We start from the raw sequence: 18,752 nt of genomic DNA on the forward strand, positions 1-18,752 counted from the left end.
CTTTTTTGACTGACAAGCAGAAAAGTTCATTACGCTGGAGAGCGGGCGGCATTAGGTTGAGTGTGGGCCGAGCTTTTATTGTTCGTGTAAGTGATGGCTCTAATATCGCGATGACGTCATTTAATAGCGTTCCATCATGAAGCGGAGAGGAAGTGCTCGGGGCCCTGCAAATTAGTGTTCGGTAATCATACGCACCGCAAACTTGTCCGTGAATGTGTGTGTGTGTGTGTGTGTGTGTGTGTGTGTGTGGTACCTGCTAATAAAGCCACTTACTCAGAATCAGCTTAATGTCCTCGTTGTTCGGTTCCCAGTACAGTTAGGCAACAATAGTACTGACCGTCAGCTCAAGGCACCGTTTGGAAGAGTAACGGGATGATCAGGGGTGAAGTGATGCTGATGATGCTGATGATGGTGATGGTGAAGAGACAAGCAAAGTTTTGACGATGATGGTGTTGATGCTAATGATAATAATGATGATGATGAGGATGATGATGATCCTGATGATGATGATGAGGAGGAGGAGGAGGAGGAGGGTGATTGGAGGGAAGGGTATTTTAGTGAAGGAGCGGTGTTGATGGTAGTGATGAAGAGACGAGGAAGAAGAGGTGCTGCGTGGTGGTTGTGGTGGTGATGGTAGTTAAGTTGGTGGTGAAAATGGAGGAATGAGGAAGCGATGATGGTGGGGGTGGTAGTTTTGATGGTGGTGGAGAAGGAGATGAGAAGCGGTGGTGGTGGTGGTGGTGGTGGCTGTACACGTGAAGCCTCGGGATGTTTCCAGATTTAATACATAATATTCATACATGAAATATTTGTTCTCGCGCGGAAAAATTTAGTGTTGTCTGTTTGTCTGTCTATCTGGTTGTCTGATCATTCGAGAGAGAGAGAGAGAGAGAGAGAGAGAGAGAGAGAGAGAGAGAGAGAGAGAGAGAGAGAGAGAGAGAGAGAGAATATGTGTCACTAAGATCATCTAACTACACACGTTCTGCACAAGACTCAGCACATCCCCAAAGTCTTCCCTGGGTAATAGTAACGACATTACGCGAGACGCCTCAGCCTGACCATTGGATAGCGACGCCTTCAATCTATAACAAGATTCTCCGCGAGGCTGAGGAAATTGCCGAAGCCATGTGGGAGGGACGTTACACATGAGCGGCCTCGTCCTGCCTCATGCAAGCGATGCCTTAATCAGAAAATAAGCAGCTTTTCATCTAGAGAATTACTTTAAGGGATAACACGACACGAGAAAACTCTAATCATATCTAGGGAAGTGATGCCTTTTATCTACAATACGGCTTATAAGTTCCCGAAGGAATGTGTGCTGGAAAATAAAATTAATGTGAGCTCATTAGTCTTGCCACGAGCCACCAATGCCCTCCATATATGACAAGGCCCCACAACCCTTAGCAAGTAATTGGAACCAGTTATCTTTGTGGCCGGCATCACATTTCCCATTAGCGCCACAATCTTACCTCGGAAAGCGCTGCTCCTAAACAACCGACGCCGCAGAGCAGGGTTCAGCCTGGGAGCAGCAACCAGCACACGCACGGGAGTCACGATCTTCACTGCACCACCAAGCCCTCTGCAAGTAATCAAGGAAGCAATTCCTTAATAACCCGTAACACCTGAATTTCTTACACGGACAAAATTATAATAAAACGTAGCCAACAAATGAACTGTCCTGAAGAGATATTTTCTTTTTTAGAGTTTACAATAGTAATTGGAGATAGACCCAGCCGTGAAAAGACACATAAAAATATACATACATACACAAAAATCTGCAACAAGTTACTCCTCTAAAAAAAAAAAAAAGAATAATGCCACAGAAAAAAAAAACTTGAAAAATAATAATGAAGTTTCTTCCCCCCCCCCCCTTTTTTTTTTTTTTACGTTTAGCCTATAGCGCTGGTAAGTTTTCTTGGTGAGGCCTGCTGGTCGGCCCCAGTCGTAATGGCACAGGCAAGTGTTATATAGTGGCGTCATCTTGTTTGGCTGATGCTGCCCCGCAGGGTTTATCTTTGATCCTCTTTAGAATTTTATGGAAAGTCCGGGATGATTGGTCGTCATCAGGACAACATGGGGGTATTTTTAGGCCACTCAGTGATGACTGAAAATTGTCAGCTTGTAGCGAAGGGCAGGATTTGAACCCGGGTCAACCAGGACACCACACCCGCATGCCGACCACTCAGCCACCGCCTCGCCGAATGAAGCCCGACTTCAAAAGTTTAAGTTGTTTGATTCGTTGATTAAACTTTCAATCTTGCACAAAAATAACCGGATAAAAATAAACTTCCATTTCCACCAAATGCCACCCAATCACATCCATTCTCCTGCAAACCTTGACCAATCACACGCATCTCGGGTCAGACAGGGAGGGGGAAGGGAGGCGCTTGCCCGCCTCGTTAGTCGATAAAAGGTCTCAAAGGGATAAGTGGTGGACCAAAGTGGCCAGTTAACCAGTGTTGCGCCTCAGTGGAGGGAAGAGAAAGACCTGAACCACACGAACTCAGCCGCGTATATTGTTGTATGAGAAACTTAAGTTCTAAAAAATATACAAATATGAACTAAATGTCTTGATAACAAAAGGAAGAGATGTTATAATACAAACATTAGAGAAATAAAACTAGTAGAGAAAATGGAGAAGAATAAAATGAAAAGGAAAAACTAATTGAAGATAAGACGGGAAAAATTAGAAATAAAAAAAGTAGCAAAACTTATGAATAGACTGGTGGAAAAATTTTCAGATTTTACTTCAGGGGGTACGGAATGTTAGGGGCGGGCATCCATGTCAGCTAGTTAATATGACCCCTACTGAACATATTTCAGGTGGATGCCCATTGATTTGAGCCTTTTTAATTTTTTTATGCTAAAAACAAAATGACAGCCAAAGTAGAAAATGGATAATTTGGGAAATGTGCAATATCTTCACTTGTACTAAAGCTATGGTTCTGAAATTTGGCATATATCATCGCAGCAATACCAGTAAAGTGTCCGAGAAATATTAAGCCATTCCATAAAAAACTGATAAAGTTATATGCAGATGAGGCACAAAAATGTACAAAAAAAATCAAAGCTGAACTTGGGAAATTTACAAACCACGCTCCATATTTTGACTTTTACTGTGGGTATGTTTCTGCAATTTGGTATATTTTACTCCAGTAATACCAGTGAGATGTCCTGCAAATATAATGCCAAAGAATATATTTTTGATAAAGTTATGTGCATATTTATAAACAATAGTCAGATTCGACTAATTTTCGAAAAAAGGCTATATGTTGACTATTACCATACATATGGCTCCGAAATGTTGCATTTGTGTCTCAGTGATACCTATGAATTATCCTAAATATATTGATGCATATATATATATATATATATATATATATATATATATATATATATATATATATATATATATATATATATATATATATATATATATATATATATATATATATATATATATATATATATATATATCATGCCACACCATAATGATTTGGTGAAATTATGTTTCAATCATATACAAAAATACAACATGATTATTTATTATATGTAATTTGCATTTTTCTAGGTTACATGAGTTGAGCTTCAACATGGATTCCCGTGAAAAAAGCCAGAGTCAAAAGCGGAGTTCTGACACAAGTACTGACTGGACTCTGTGCGTCTTCTGTCAAAAGAAAGACCCGAAGAAACCAACGAGAAACCTCGGAGACGCTGGAATTCAACGAGTCCGTGAAGCTGCTGCTGACAGCACATGCGCAAGGGCAAGACAAATTTAAAGAATTTGTGGGCTCACGTCTCATCACGAAAAATGTGGGATTCCACGACAAGCTCCGACAGTCAAAAAGTCCGACGCTGAAAAGCATGTATCAGATCCAGAACAAAAATCCGGCTCTGAAGCAAAAGACCGTCAAAGCAGACCGTAACCTATTTCAACGCTTGCTTGTTTCGAAACAAGCTGGACGCGAGGTGGACCTGAAGGAAATCCTCAGCCACGAACTTTCGCCGGTTCCCCTATCACTTGCAGACACATCCGGAGCAATACGATCCACAAACAAAGCAGCTCTCGGAAATATTCTTCAGACAAGCACAACTGTAGAGAAACAACTGCCGATAGCAAATCTGAAAACTTGTGTGATCATCGATGGTCAGGCAGTTGTTCAAGCAATCGGCAAACCTGCAAATGCTCACAACTTTGGACAACTCGCAGACCGGTTCGTCGCCTCCGTCTTCAGCCACTTCAGTGACACTTGCTCCAGAGCTGACGTCGTGTTTGATCGGTATGAAGCACATACCATCAAGGACACCACTCGGATTTTACGGACTGGGAAAACCCGGCCAATACGTCGCAAAGTAGACAACAGGGACGTTCCATTGCCCGTCAACTGGAGGCAATTTATTGACCTCCCTGAGAACAAGCAAGACTTGGAACACTTTTTGAGCATGGAGCTCATTCGTCAAGCAAAGTCGACTCAACCGAATCGTGAAGTCGTGACATCTGGCGGATTCCATGACAGAATGGCCGTAGAAACATCCCGTGGAACGAACGTTAACTCACTCAAATGTAACCACAATGAAGCTGATACCAGGATACTTTTACACGCCAAGTCTGTGACAGATCTTGGGTTTGAGCGTCTGATCATTATTTCCAGGGACACAGACGTCCTTGTTCTTCTCATTCACTTTGCCAGTGACTTATCTGGAGAGATTTGGTTCCAAACGGGAACAGCGAAGCAACGGAGCTTTGTTGCTGTGCACGCTATAGATCTTGATCCAGCTCTCCGCCACAATCTTCCAGCATTCCATGCCCTCTCTGGCTGCGACACAGTCAGCCAATTTTGTGGCATTGGCAAAACAACAGCATGGAAAACGTTCACCAAGAATTGTCCCTTACTGGACGGGCTCGGACGCGCCACACTTACCGAAAGAACACTGACAGATGTAGAGAGATTCATCTGCAGGCTGTATTCGAACAATGAAAACGACACAAACATCAATGACGTGCGTTTCAAATTATTCCTCAAGGGTTCCAAAGAACCAGAGAAGTTGCCACCAACCCGATCTTCTCTGAACCTGCATATCAAGCGAGCACACCATCAGTGTACAATTTGGCTCTCTTCACTGATCGCACGGCCAGATATATCTTCCCCGGTGGGAAATGGATGGAACAAGGACGGTACAACTGGACATATACTTCCTCATCTGATGAGTGATGAACCATTTCCGGCGGTTTACCTCAAGCTTACACAATGCCAGTGCAAGGACTGCGAATCTCACAGATGCAGTTGTCGTCTCAAGGAGCTGAGATGTACCGCCGGTTGTGGTTGCGCTGACGGAACTTGTCGAAATCCTTTGAACAGTGCCCAAGATGACTCAGACTAGACCACGGAAGACTGATGTCTATGTTAATATCCCAACACAGTTTTTTAAATCAAAAGAACTTCATTAAAGCATGTCCGTACATTTGTACCAGCGTAATATTATGCATCCAGATATCGATTTAGTTGGATTTTCAGAGCATATTTTCATATTTGTCTGTACATAGGGAAAGGAATAGATAAGGTATAGCTTAGATCTTTTGAGGATGTGTGTATTATAGTAATATCTTCAAATACAGCAAATTTCATTATGTTATCTTGAATAAATACAAAGTTGTGTCATTTTATTAGAATCCGGAGCTTTCTATAATAGCGGCGACTTTGTTTTGGCTGTAAAATATTTAAAAAGGTCACATTTAATGGGCATCCACCTGAAATATGTTCACTGTGGACCACTTTAACAGTCTGACATGGATGCCAGCTCCTAACATTCCGTACTCCCTAAAGTGATTTCTAGGCCCCTTTTCAGATTTTACCTCTAGACTAGAAAGGGGTAAAGTAAAAAATATTGAAAGAAAAACTGATCGAGAAAAGGAAGACAAGAAAACAGCCTTTGATCAGGATGGCGAGCAAAGAGAAAAAAAAAGAGTAAATGGACGGCATAAGGTAAAGAGAGAAAGAAGGGAAACAACATCAGGAGACGGAAATTAATTGTCGGAAAGAAATAGGAGGGAAACAGTGCCAGTGGGTAGGAAAAGTTCAATAAGGGCTGATGAAAGGTAAACAACACGGGGCGAGGAAATAATGAGAGAGAGAGAGAGAGAGAGAGAGAGAGAGAGAGAGAGAGAGAGAGAGAGAGAGAGAGAGAGAGAGAGAGAGAGAGAGAGAGAGAGAGAGAGAGAGAGAGAGAGAGAGAGAGAGAGAGAGAGAGAGAGAGAGAGAGAGAGAGAGAGAGACAGACAGACAGACAGACAGGCAAATAGACAGACAGACAGACAGGCAAATAGACAGACAGACAGACAGACAGACATACAGGCAAATAGACAGAGAGACAGACAGGCAAATACAGACAGACAGACAGACAGACAGACAGACAGACAGACAGACAGACAGACAGACAGACAGACAGACAGACAGACAGACAGACAGACAGACAGACAGACAGACAGACAGACAGACAGACAGACAGACAGACAGACAGACAGACAGACAGACAGGCAAATAGACAGACAGACAGAAAGACAGACAGGCAGACAGACAGACAGACAGAGAAAGAGAGAAGTAGGAAGAAAGGAAGGAAGAAAATATGTGGGAAAGAAAAAAGGAAGGAAAGAAATACGAAGAGAAAAAGAATAAGGAAAGAAAAATGGATGAATGGAAAAAGAAGGGAAGGAATTTGGAAAGGAAAGAAAGAAGGAAAGACAGACAGGCAGACAGACAGAAAGACAGACAGCAGACAGAGACAGACAGACAGTGAGAATGAATCCGCTGCGGGGAACTCGAGGAAGAAAAGAGAGACGGAGAGAAAAGGAAAGGAAGGAGAGAAGGAGAAAGAAGGAAAGCAATAAGGGAAGAAAAGACACAGACAGACAAACAGACAAACAAATACAGAGAACGAGTCCGCTGCGGGTCACTGGATCCGTACAAAACAACTCCGGACGGCAAGCAAAACATGACCCAAGCCACATTAATTCTAGCCGTGTTTGTTGCTCTCTTCCGCGGCCCTATCTGTGTAGCATTTTTTTTTCCACCAATCTTCTTCATAGACCCGAATTCAATTAACTTGCACCCATTGCCGATGAGAAGAGGAGGAGGAGGAGGAGGAGGAGGAGGAGGAGGAGGAGGAGGAGGAGGGAGTGGTTTGAAAGATATTGTTATGGGTTTGAAGCTGCGATAACACTGCCAGCTGGAAAAGGAAAAAAAAGTTCCGGGGTACCCACCAAGCAAAGAATAGAAATGAAAATGAATAGCAAGAAAGAAAGAAAGAGAGAAGACAGAGGTGCCACGATAAGACCTTTGAATTTATAAAGAATACATGTATCAAGTGTTGGAAAATATGTACCCATCCAACTCCTCCCTTTTTCCCTCCCCAACCTCCCTCCCACCACCCTGCTCCTTGCCATGGTGGAGTCCTGCAGGCTGGTGCTCTGGGTGCGGTGGACTTTCCTGAGCCGTCCTTGATAGAACTGCAATCCTAAACTGAGTAGCGGAAAATAGGATTAAAATGCTACCCAGGCAGTTAGGTCTGTGGGGGCCGCAAGTGGGTTACTGTGTTGGCGACAAGGGAATGGAGGGGAAGGAAAGAGATGGGGAAAGGGGGAATGGGGAGGGAAGGGGTGAAGGAAGGGTGGAGAGAGAAGAAAAGATGATAGAAGAGGAAGGATATGGAAGTGCAGGGAAGGGAAGAGGAGTGGGAGGTAAAAGTAGATGGAAAGAGAAGGAAAAAGATGGAATACGAATGGGTGACGAATGGTTGAAAAAGGAGAAGGAGGGAAGATAAAAGGAGAGGAAGTATACGGGACAGCGGGAAAGAAAGAAAAAAGAAAAAAAAGAAAGGGAAAGAGAAGCAAAAAGGGGGAATACGATTGAAAGAGGAAAGTAAAAGAGAGAAAGGAGGGAGAATAGAGGAGGAAAACGTTAAGAGAGGAAAAGGCTATAATATATTAATAGGAGAGACTGGGGGATGGACCTAATCTCTCTCTCTCTTTCTCTCTCTCTCTCTCTCTCTCTCTCTCTCTCTTTATCTTTTTTTTTTTCTTTTTTTACGTTGTTGCCTATTGCGCCGGTAGGCATCTTCCTGGTGGGGCCTGATGGTCGGCCCAAGGCTTCTTCCAGGTGGGGCCTGATGGTCGGCCCAGCCCGTTCTGGCGCAGGCGAGTGTTTATAGTGGCGCCATCTTGCATTGGCTCATGCTGCCCCCCGGAACTCGTACTTGATTCGCTTGGACGGCTTCCTCTAGAGTCCGGGTTGATGGGTGGTCTTCAGGACAGCATGTGGGTAGTTTTAAGCCACTCGGCGGTGACTGAAAAATCCGAGTGGTAGCGTGAGGATTCGAACCCGCGTCGTCCATCACGCGGCGAATGTGGGTCCAGTACGCTGTCTATCTAACTATCTATCTATCTATCTATCTATCTCTATTTATCTATCTATCTATCTATCTATCTCTAGCTCTATCTATCGATCTATCTATTTATCTATCTATCTATCTATCTATCTATCTATCTATCTCTAGGTCTATCTATCTATCTATCTATTTATCTATCTATCTATCTATCTCTAGCTCTCTCTCTCTCTCTCTCTCTCTCTCTCTCTCTCTCTCTCTCTCTCTCTCTCTCTCTCTCTATATATATATATATATATATATCTCTCTATCTATATCTATATATATATAGTGCTCTTTCTCTATCTCTATATCTATCTATCTATCTATCTATCTATCTCTCTATCTCTCTATCAATCTATCTCTAGCTCTATCTATCTATCTATTTATCTATCTATCTATCTCTAGCTCGCTCTCTCTCTCTCTCTATCTCTCTAGCTCTAGCTCTATCTATCTATCTATCTATCTCTAGCTCTCTCTATCTATCCATCTATCTATCTATCTATCTATCTATCTATCTATCTATCTATCTCACTTCGTCCTCGTCTCGTTAAGCTTCTCGTTGACAAATTGCTACGAAGTGAATTGTTTTTTTTTTATCCGGAAAACACAATTAAACGAACAATCACCTTCCACCTGTTTTTTGTTTATTTACCAGCTATAATTAATCATTTTTTATATATCCATTCTACTTGCTACATTTATATATTGGTCTATTTATTCGTTTATTTCTGTTTACTCATAATATTTTTTTTTCGTTCCTTCTTTCTTTCTTTTTTTCTTTATCTATTATGAGAAAAACAGAAAGAGAAAGTTATTTATTTATTTAATTACTCATATTTACTCTTTTAATCTTTCTTTTGTTTCTTTTCTTTATTTTTCTCTTTCCTTCCTTCTTTCTTTCTTTCTTTCTTTCGTACTTTCTTTCTTTCTTTCTTTCTTTCTTCCTTCCTTCCTTCCTTCCTTCCTTCCTTCCTTCCTTCCTTCCTTCCTTCCTTCCTTCTTTCTTTCTTTTCTCTTTTTTCTGTCTGTTTCTTTCTTCATTATTCGAGAGAAAAAGATAAAGAAAAAGAGTAGGAATAGGTTTTCGCCCCGTATCAAAAGAGCTACTTACTATCTTTTTAAATATATATTACATTCCCACGAAGCAGCGCGCCATCAGTCCTTTCATGGGAGCGGCTTTGAGGGTTATCAATCGTGCGCAGTAAAAATAAACTTGCTAAAGAAAACGTACCACCTACCAGGAACCTTTACGCCCCTGTTCACCACATCCCTCAGCTCCCAGGTGTTGCCGCTGTACGGGTCGGTGGCAGGGCAGAAGTTCGGTATTGTGAGTCTATTTTTTTCCGGCGCAAGATTGGATGCTAAAGCCGCTTCCGAGAAAAAATGAGAGCGCGGTACGTTGTAAGAAGTTAATGAGCTCCTCTATTAACGGGGAACTATAATCTTGTACCTTCTCTCTCTCTCTCTCTCTCTCTCTCTCTCTCTCTCTCTCTCTCTCTCTCTCTCTCTCTCTCTCTCTCTCTCTCTCTCTCTCTCTCTCTCTCTCTCTCTCTCTCTCTCTCTCTCTCTCTCTCTCTTGCTCATAAAAAGGTAGATGAAGAAATAAAGAAAGAAATAATGGAGATATGTAAATAGATAAATAATGAATAAATAAATGAAAAAAACTAAAAATACAAAGACATAATGAAAGTAAATATAGGGTACCGATATTCTGTTCATCAGAAAAAAAAATGTATTAAAATGTATTATGTTACTTTCGAATAAATCACTCACTTTTTACCTGGCCAATATACACCTGGAGAAAGTATCACCACATACCATTAACCTCTCTACGGTAACGTCATTTAGCTATATTAAATTGCGTTACCTTGAAAGTAACACCTTGCAATTTACCCGTATCTTCAAGAAGGTTTAGAAACCCATAGGTACCCTTATCGGCTCGCACTAAACAACTATCATCTTAGCTATTTTACGTTCAGTGTGAAGAATTACTGGATACTATTAACAATATCAACAATAAGAATATGTGAGTGAGTGAGTGTGTGTGTGTGTGTGTGTGTGTGTGTGTGTGTGTGTGTGTGTGTGTGTGTGTGTGTGTGTGTGCGTGCGTGCGTGCGTGTGTGTGGGTGGGTGGGTGGGTGGGTGGGTGTGTGGGTGTTAGTATTCGCTTCATCAATGCACGATTAGTTCGTTGCTTCTCGCTGCCTGCCAGGTGCTAAACGGCTTAACACGCCTTTCTTAGCGGAGCTGAAAAACCTGCTAAGCAAAGTACCTGATAACACAGGCGGCTTCATTTGGACTGTGTTTCGGTCCTCCTCCTCCTCCTCCTTCTCTCTTCATTATCATCAAACTGACTCTCCTATTTTACTTGTTTTCAATTCTTTTCATTCTCATCCTTTCCCTCCTCCTGCTCATCCTCCCCTTCTTCTCCATCCTGCTCTTCCCTTATAAAACCTTTGCTCCTCAGTTTTGAACCTCGCATCCAACGCTAAATTACCCTCCCCATCAACACACACACACACACACACACACACACACACACACACACACACACACACACACACACACACACACACACACACACACACACACACACACACGGGCCAGTAGCCGTCACCACCGTCAACTGCTAGCCACAGTATATTAACTCTGCATAAAAATCCAACAGAAAAAATGTTTGTTTCTGATTTTGAAAATATTTTTTTTAAATTGACATAACTAGGTCATTAACTAGGAAAATAAATGTCATAAAATATTGGAAAATGTGTAAAAAAGCACTGATAACTGAATTACTGAACGATAATATTTCAAATTATGCATTTTATCAACACATCTTGACTAAATTTGATCCCTATATTTTGGCACCTTTTGCTCGGCATTCATCTGTGCTCTTTGTAGGAGCCTGCTGCACATGTTACCGGCCTTATGTGGAACTCTGGTATTGCGCAGAATATTTACGCATTCTACAATACACCGATAATTTTTAATCAAAGTTTCGAATACTCGTATTATGTATTTGACTTAATAACTTTACTTAAGAAATTTATAACTACCGAGTTTTTTTTATACGATACGCATCTGGACCTGGATTATTTATCATATATCGAATTTTAGGGAGAAAATATCAATCAATTAGTGGGGGCATACGCCGGAGAGTGCGTCACCTCACCCACCTACGACGCCAAGCCCGGGCGTCCCACCGAGCAAGTCTGCATGCAGGTCCCCTTCCCATCCTGAGTCCCTCCTGTCAGGATCTATCGACTTGATCAAGCCACGAACTCCGTGGGCGTCCCCTTGGTCTCTTCCACTCAGGATTGTATCTTACAGAGACAACCCGATGAGCAGGATCAGCTTCAGGGCAACGTGCCACGTGCCCGTATAGCCGGAGTTGGCGTTGACGGACTATGAAGGTAATATGTCGAATCAGTCTCACGGAGTAGTCGCTGGTTTGACACAAAGTCATTCCAGCGATATCCCATGATTCTTCATAGACATTTATTACTAAAGGCATCAATCCGCCTCTCCAAGTCCCCATTTAGTGTCCATGTCTCACAACCATAGAGTAAGTCAGGGAGCACAAGGGACTTGAAGATCCGAATCTTTGTCCTTCTGCACAGGTATCGACAACGCCATATACTCGTGTTGAGCGAGTCCATAACACCGTGGGCCAGGCCAATCCGCCGCAAGACTTTCTGGCGAGACTCATCGTTGTTATAAACTACGTTATCAAGATACGTGAAGCTTTCTGAGATCTCAATGTCATCGCACACACATGAACAGACTTACTGTTTCATCTAGCAAGCCTCCGAACACCTGTACCTTGGTCTTGGCCCAGGAGACCTAAGATCCCAAGGGCTTCGCCTCCTCGTGCAGCGCCTCGAAAGCCATCACCAAAACCTCAGCGACTCCGCCAGAATTACTGCATCATCGGCAAAAACAAGGTCTGTGACCCTGGTATTGCCAATGGATGCTCTTCAATGACTCTGGTCCACAACTCTGCCTAGTGCCCAGTCCATACAGGTGCTGAAAAGTGATGGGGCAAGGATATAGTCCTGCCTCACTCCCGCATTCACAGGAAAGAAGCTGGACAAGCCCCCACCCCCCCACCCCAACACACACACACACACACACACACACACACACACACACACACACACACACACACACACACTTCACAGCACTCTTTGTCCCAGAATACAGGCCAGTCAGCAAATCAATAGTCTTTGCAGAAATCCCACTGACTCGCAGAAGATCACAGAGTGCCTCGCGATGCACTGAGTCAAATGCCTTCTTGAGATCGACGTAGGCTGCAAGCATCCCTTGACAAACTCAAGTCGACGATCCACCAGTACGCGAAGCGCTAGGATACGATCAGTTGTTTAGTTAACAGGCGTGAGCCCGGACTGTTCAGGTCTTTGCAGTTTCAGCAGCTGGCTGCGAATTCGTATCAGCAATAGATGGGCAAGCCTAGGTATTCTAAACAATGCCGGTTTCTCACTCTGCCATATATATATATATATATATATATATATATATATATATATATATATATATATATATATATATATATATATATATATATATATATATATATATATATATATATATATATATATATATGACAGAATTTGAAGGTTGAGCTTTGCTCGTCAGAGTCTCAAGCTCTTGGGTCCAGAAATCTTCTCTTCCCTGCTAATCGGCTCAGGGCCCTCTCCTTTCCCTTTTTTTCAATCAGTTCAGTTCCATTTCTTCCATTTTCTTCTTTCGCAGTTGTGGGATAAAATATTTAACAATCCGGACTTTTCTTCTGAAGACAAACTTTCCCGCACCTCACACTCCTCACACCCAACGCCTTACCCCTCACACTTTACCCTCTACGTTTCACGCCTCGCCCCACACACCTCACACCGTATTCATCTCACTCCTTACCCCTTCAACAATTAGCCTTTACTTCTTACACTTTACACCTTACACTTTATCCAGTCATCCCTCGTTCCTTACAACCCTTACCCCTTATATCGCTTACCCCTCCTCACCACCCTAAGCCGTGACCTTTTGACCCCAATTATTTTCTCTTTTTTGTTCCCTTTTCGTTTTGAGACAACAGTGTCTCTCTCTCTCTCTCTCTCTCTCTCTCTCTCTCTCTCTCTCTCTCTCTCTCTCTCTCTCTCTCTCTCTCTCTCTCTCTCTCTCTCTCTCTCTCTCTCTCTCTCTCTCTCTCTCTCTCTGCTGATGACCTTGTTGACTGACTCCACTTCAAGACATTCCTATTTTTCGTGTCTTTGCTTTCCTTTACTTTATCCCTCCTCCTTTAATTCTCTTTCCACTCTTTTTCCACTCTCCTTTATTCCCTTTCGTTTATCCCTATTCATTCCCGTCATATTTGCCACATTTCTGTTTCTCATTCCTCTTCTGTTATCCCTCTTATAATTATCAACGCTCTTTCATCCTCTTTCTCTATCTGTATCCTCTTCTCCACCGCTTCTCTTCTTTGTTTTATGTTTCTCTTCCTTCATTCCATCTTCTTGTCCTTTCTTTCCCCCTCTACACCTTCCCTCTCCTACTCTGCCTCCTTCGACCCCTAATCTTATTTAAACCATCTTTTCTGGGCTACCTTCACCCACATTCCTGCACAATACCACCTCTTCAACAGCTATTCAATCTTTCTCTCCCTTCCCCTCCTGCCCCTTCCCTTCCCTCCCTCCCTAACGCCCCCTTCCTCCTTGCCCTCATATCTTAAACTTAAGCTTCCATTCTTCCCTCCTTCCCACTTTAAACTTTTCCCCACAAACACTACAGTCTTTCCATCGCTTGCCCTCCACTTCTTTTTTCCCTCATATCGACCCTCTCTTTTCCCTCCTTCTGAGTTTCCTTTTACTTTGTTGTTGCTGTTTTCTTGTTTCTTTTCCTTTCTCTCCACCCTCTTTGTGTAGTCATTTCCTCTTCACCCTCCTTCTGAGTTTCCTTCTGTGTTGGTGCTGTTGTTTTCTTGTTTTTTTCTCCTTTCTCTCCACCATCTCTGTGTAGACCTTTACTTCCTCGTCTCCCTCCTTCTGAGTTTCCTTTCATGTTGCTGTTGTTGTTTTCTTGTCTCCATTGTTTTATTGAGATTGCCCTTCCTATTTTTTATATCCACAGACTCCTTCATCTCCGTCCTTCAGGTATTTCTTTCCTCTTGTTCTTTTTTTTTTCAGTCCAGTCTCTCCTTTCGACCCTGCTTTTTTTTTTCTTTCCTTTTTTTTTTCTCTTCGCTGATATCTCCTTTCCTTTGCACTCCTCTCGTCTCCTCTTCTTCCTTCTCCTCCGTCTCCTCCTTCCAAAACTCTCTCTCTCTCTCTCTCTCTCTCTCTCTCTCTCTCTCTCTCTCTCTCTCTCTCTCTCTCTCTCTCTCTCTCTCTCTCTCTCTCTCTCTCTCTCTCTCTCTCTCTCTCTCTCTCACCCTGACCCCCTCTCTTATCTCTCCTTGCCGTCGTTAGCAATCAGTCCTGCCCATTCAGACCGCCGCCCCTTCGTCTGATAACGACACTGGAAAGGAACCAACCACCTCATTAGCTCCTTAACTCGTATCCAGACCTCTTCCCCCCACCCGCCAAGAGGCCAAGATTCCTCATAAAGAACCGCTATTATGGAGGGTTTACGTATTGTGTCTCTCCGTTTTATCTTTATTTATTTTTCATTTGAAGGAAGGAGGGAAAATAGATGGGGGAAGTTAGGACGGTGGTGAGAGGTTCGGGGGTCTTGATTACGTGGAGGAGGCGTTTCCTTGGTGTGATTGTGAGTTATTGTGGTCATCGCCCTCTGACCCTTTAGCTTCGCGTTCATTTTTCTTTCATATCTCTTTCACTTGCTCGTATTACTTTTGCTCTCTCTTTGTTGCTTAATTGGTCCCTTAATTTTCACTGTTTTTCTTTTATATTACTATTATTATCCTTATTATAGTTACTTACTACTGCTACATCTACTACAACTACTACTATGACCACTAACTACTACTTCTACTGCTAATGCTACTACCACTTCGATTACTTTTACTACTTCAACAACAAGAACAAAAACTACAACTATTACTACTACTACTGTACTACTACCACTACTACTACTTATACTACTACTACTGCTACTACTACTGCTACTACTACTACTACTACTTCTACTACAACTACTACCACTTGCACCAACCACCACCACCACCCACCACCACTACCAAACCACCACCACTACTATTACTACCATGAGCAACATCACCACCAACAACAACTCAAATATTTTCCTGCTGTTTGTACCTCTCGCCTCTCGTCTTGCATACCAGAGCATTTTCTACATGCGGGAACAAGAAATACTTCACTGGAATACCTCACGTCTGCTTCCAGTCTATTCGTGACCTATGCGTATCCTCTCACCCCTTTAGTCAATACAAAACTCCCTCTATGCTCTTGACGGCACTCCCACATGTACTCCTCTCTTTTTATCCTGTATTTTTTATCTTCCTAAATCATTCCCTGTCTCAGGCTTCCGTGTTCCCACCCTTCATGTTCTCAAACGTCAGAAGCTTCATTGACGACATGCGATTTTTTTTCTGAACTAAACAATGCAATAATATCATGTCGTTGTCTCGTTTGTTTGTTATTCTCGCTTCGCCAATAACATGTTATGCACACACATTTTGGCTTTTCTTCTGAACTAAACAATGTAATAATATCATGTTGTTGCGTTGTTTATTATGTCACGCTTTTCCAATAATACGTAAGTCACACACATTTCGGCTTTGCTTCTGAACTAAACAATGCAATAATATCGCATCGTTGACAATTACATGTGTCATTCAGGAGTATTTTCTGTACTAAACAATGTAATGATACCATGTCGTTGTGTTGTATGCCCTTTATGCATCGCCAATTATATGCAAGTCACACACACTCAAGTTTATTTCCTGAACTAAACAATGCCATACTATCATGTCATTATGTCGTATGCCCTTTATGCTTCTTCAGTTATATGCAAGTCACACACATACAAGTAAACTTTTTTCATCTGAACTAAACAGTGCAATAATATCGTGCCGCTGTGTGTCCTTCATGCGTCGCCAGTTACACGTAAGCCACACACACGGTTGGGCAATTCAGTCATTATGCAAAACTCAGGTCCTTTAGCTTCTGTAACAGTGTCTTCCTTCCATTCGTGGCTTCGCTCTGTGCTTTGAGAGGGACAATGAGGACTTTTTAGAGCGGCTGAGATGTGCCAAGTAAGAAATATCATGTGGTTTCATTTCCTCAACCCCGTCACTAATGCCCAATGCAAGGAATACCCGGATCTGTCCCGCCTTAACCCGATACAGCGATGGGCCGAATTTGTGGCTTTACCGTGTAGCAGCGACGGGCCAAATTTTCGCCATGATATAAACCCCCAAAAATAGATGATGCATTAACTGATCACAAATGCGTTGATATATATTATGAAATGGTTTGCGTGAGTGATGATTTTTTTTCTATTTTTTTCTCGCTTAGAGAGGCCTTTAAGAAACATGATCCCCGCGGTTACCGGTTTAATACCTCTCATACCGCTAAGCTTTCAAACAGTCCGCCTTACCGTTTCTTTTCCTTTCAACGAACTGCATCGCGAGAAGGCGCTAGCAAAACATCTCTGGAAAGCATCTCTTCATCATAGTGTGTGATTCTGACGCTGTTCGCCTTTGTGTAGGTTTTTTTCTTCTTTATTGTTGTCCCTCGTTACCTTTCTACTTCTTCCACTTCTCTTCTTAATGACAGGTTAATTTCTTTGTGGTACCGTGTTCAACCTCTTTATATTATTTGGGCACCTGGTTCATTCATTATGTTATTTGACACCTTGTCCATCTTCTATTCAGTTTCGGCACCTTGTTCACCCTCTACTACCACCTCACTATGGCCGGTAATTTTCTCTTTGGCGCCTTGCTCACCCTCAGTTGTATACCATAATTGGAGGGGAAAGGTTAAAAGGGAAGAAGGTCGGGACACTCTTTCTCTGAGGACTGAGGGCGCCAAAAACACTGATTACATCACACCGACAACTCGGGTAATAGAAAAGGGATAAATGGTCGATTTCCTATCAGGTCCTTAGATGATGAAGAGGACAAAGAACAAGAGGCAGAGAATGGAGGGGAGAGGAGGAGGAGGAGGAGGAGGAGGAGGAGGAGGAGTCCCTACAAGTGACTCCTATTACATAAGATTATTTCATCAACGACTTTCTCATTTTCTTCAATAACGCACCCTCCCCCCACACCTCTTCATTCTCTCTCTCTCTCTCTCTCTCTCTCTCTCTCTCTCTCTCTCTCTCTCTCTCTCTCTCTCTCTCTCTCTCTCTCTCTCTCTCTCTCTCTCTCTCTCTCTCTCTCTCTCTCTCTCTCTCTCTCTCTCTCCCCCCAACCGACCCCAAACCCACTTCCACCGCCCACTATACATCTATGGAGACGTAATAATTGGACTTCTGTGTAAGGTCGCTCCGTCCTCTTGGTCTATGAAAGAAAGCGTTGGAGAAGAAAATATAGAAAAAAAGGAGAAGAAAAACAATTCCCTGGAGCAGGACCTTGGTGACTTACGGACAAAGAAGAAGCAGCTTAAGGGAGGCGACGTGTGAAATCATATTGACACTTTCTGAGGCGAGAGAGAGAAACACACACACACACACACACACACACAGGTGCAGGACGGGCAGGTCAATTAGTTATCACCAGCGAGTGATTCCGGTGACGTGACGACGCCACGATGAAATAGTTATTAAATGTTGTACCTGGCAGGTGTGTGTGTGTGTGTGTGTGTGTGTGTGTGTGTGCACTTGCGATGCGGGTGAGTAGAAACGATATTAATTTAGTATATTATTATTATTATTATTATTATTATTATTATTATTATTATTATTATTATTATTATTATTATTATTATTTTATCATAACTATTACAATTCTTTTTCTTATTATCATAATTATATTAGTTATTAGAAGAACAATTATTTGTTATGGCATTACCATCATCACTATATTCGTTGTAGTAGTAGTAGTAGTAGTAGTAGTAGTAGTAGTAGTAGTATCATTATGACCATCCATATTACTTGGTAATATTCGTTTTATTTCCTTCTTGTTATTGTCGTTCTTGTTCAAACAAGTGAATAATGACACGCACCACCAAGGCCGACATGTTTATCACCACCCTCCTCACGGGCACGCCCACTCCCTTAACACCAGAAACAACACCACCACCACTGCCAATATCACCTCCGCCTCCTCCTCCTTCATATATCACCTGCCATAGACATCACCAATCAATACAGCAATACTTGGCGCCGACAAACAACACCAT

At 42.5% G+C, this 18,752-nt stretch overlaps 1 protein-coding gene across 1 annotated transcript in view; it reads right to left on the reverse strand.

The window, feature by feature from the left end:
* LOC126982212 (uncharacterized) overlaps positions 1 to 18,752 on the reverse strand; it is a 101,680-nt gene that overhangs the window by 27,226 nt on the left and 55,702 nt on the right. The gene's annotated exons all lie outside the window — the stretch shown is intronic.

The sequence above is a fragment of the Eriocheir sinensis genome, chromosome 4 (assembly GCF_024679095.1).
Source record: "Eriocheir sinensis breed Jianghai 21 chromosome 4, ASM2467909v1, whole genome shotgun sequence".
Lineage (NCBI taxonomy): Eukaryota > Metazoa > Arthropoda > Malacostraca > Decapoda > Varunidae > Eriocheir > Eriocheir sinensis.